The sequence below is a fragment of the Protobothrops mucrosquamatus genome, unplaced genomic scaffold (genome assembly GCF_001527695.2).
Source record: "Protobothrops mucrosquamatus isolate PMUCROS unplaced genomic scaffold, P.Mucros_1.0 scaffold3199, whole genome shotgun sequence".
Taxonomy (NCBI): Eukaryota; Metazoa; Chordata; class Lepidosauria; order Squamata; family Viperidae; genus Protobothrops; species Protobothrops mucrosquamatus.
The window spans coordinates 55,342-57,519 of NW_015389197.1; the positions used below are offsets into that span (position 1 = coordinate 55,342).

Consider the following 2,178-nt stretch of genomic DNA (forward strand, 5'->3'; position numbering starts at 1 on the left):
ATCTGCCCCACCCACCAAGGAGGTGCCCTCTTCCCAGCCCCCTTGACAACCCCCCCTGCACCTGAATAGAGTGAGGGGGTGGGAATTCCACGTTTCTCCCCCCCTCGTCCTAACCCCCAGAGGAGTTGAATTGGGGGGGCCCAAGAAGACCCTGCCTCCTCGGCCACCAAGCCCCCTTGGCCTTGACAGCCCCCTCCCCACTGGTGAGCAGGCTGGGAGTGGGGGTCCCGCGTCCTGCCCACCCCCCTGGCAGGGGGTGAAAAGATACCAGCCAAGGCAACTTTGCTTTAAGACCCTCCCCCAGGGCAGGTGAGTGGGGCGGGAGTGGGGGGGGTCCTGCGGCCCCCCTCCACCCCTGAGCCTGGGGAGGGGGGCCAGAAGACACACCCACCCCACCGGCCAAGCCCCCTTTGCCTTCACCTCCCCCTGGAACAGGTGAGCAGGCTGGGGGTGGGGGTCCCGCATCCTGTCCCACCCAGCAGGGGAAGGGGGGCGTGAAGGGACACCCTAATCAGCCGCCCAGCCCCCTTCGCCTTCACCGCCCCCTCCCCCAGCAGGTGAACGGGCTGGGAATGGGGGTCCCGCCTCCTGTCCCATCAACCAGGCAAAGGGGGCAGACACCCCCTCTTCGCCCACCAAGCCCCCCTCCACTTGACTCCTCCCCCCCCAGCAGACGAGCAGGGTCGGTTCTGCCTGTTGCCCACTTGCCGGGGGGGGGGGACAAAAAGAAGAGACCCCTCTCCAGCGGCTGACCCCTTCGTCTTCACCTCTTGGGGGCAGGAGAGTGGGATAGGAGGGGGGGTCCCCCCTGTTGCCTCACTCCCCAGGCTGGGGGGGGGCCAAGAAGAGACCCCTCCCCTGCAACTAAGACCCTTTTCGTTTTCATTTGCCTCCCACCCACCCACCCCCCGGTGCAGGTGAGCGGAGTGGGAGTGGGGGTCGCAGGTCCTTGCCCCACCCACCCACCTACTCCCCCACCTACCAGGCGGGGGGGCAAGAAGACCCCCTCCCCAGCCGAGAAACCTCCTCCGCTTTCATTTCCCTCCCTCCCTCCGACCCCCCCCGTGCAGGTGAGCGGAGTGGGAGTGGGGGTCGCAGGTCCTTGCCCCACCCACCAGGCGGGGGGGGGGGGCTAGAAGAGACCCCTCCCCAGGAGCTAAGACCCCTTTCGCTTTCATTTGCCTCCCACCCACCCCCTGGTGCAGGTGAGCGGGATGGGAGTGGGGGTCGCGCCTCCTTGCCTCACTCTCCCACCCACCTACCAGGCGGGGGGGGGGGGCAAAAAGAAGAGACCCCTCCCCAGCGGCTGACCCCTTCGCCTTCACCTCTTGGGGGCAGGAGAGTGGGATAGGAGGGGGGGGCCCACCTGTTGCCCCACTCCCCAGGCTGGGGGGGGTCAAAAAGAGACCCCTCCCCAGCGGCTAAGACCCCTTTCGCTTTCATTTCCCTCCCACCCACTCACCCCCGGTGCAGGTGAGCATAGTGGGAGTGGGGGTCGCAGGTCTTTGCCCCACCCACCAGGCGGGGGGGGGGCAAAAAGAAGAGACCCCTCCCCAGCGGCTAAGACCCCTTTCGCTTTCATTTGCCTCCCTCCCACCCACCCCCGGTGCAGGTGAGCGGAGTGGGAGTGGGGGTCGCAGGTCCTTGCCCCACCCACCAGGCGGGGGGGGGAGGCAAGAAGAGACCCCTCCCCAACGGCTGACCCCTTCGCCTTCACCTCTTGGGGGCAGGAGAGTGGGATAGGAGGGGGGGGTCCCACCTGTTGCCCCACTCCCCAGGCTGGGGGGGGGTCGAAAAGAGCGGCTAAGACCCCTTTCGCTTTCATTTCCCTCCCACCCACTCACCCCCCGGTGCAGGTGAGCGGAGTGGGAGTGGGGGTCGCAGGTCTTTGCCCCACTCCCCAGGCTGGGGGGGGGGTCAAAAAGAGACCCCTCCCCAGCGGCTAAGACCCCTTTCGCTTTCATTTCCCTCCCACCCACCCACCCCCGGTGCAGGTGAGCGAGGTAGGAGTGGGGGTCGCGCCTCCTTGCCCCACCTACCCACCCACCCACCAGGCCGGGGGGGGGCAAGAAGGGACCCCTCCCCAGCCGCCCTTGCCCCACCCACCCACCCACCCCCCATGCGGGGGGGGGAAGCAGGGACCCCTCCCCACTCCAGGCAGCCCGCCCCCCCCTCCTC

The 2,178-nt window shown here is 68.2% G+C and overlaps 1 protein-coding gene across 1 annotated transcript in view; it reads right to left on the minus strand.

The window, feature by feature from the left end:
• The window catches only part of TNFSF12 (TNF superfamily member 12), a 10,978-nt gene that overhangs the window by 8,570 nt on the left and 230 nt on the right, over nt 1-2,178 (minus strand). The window lies entirely within an intron of this gene.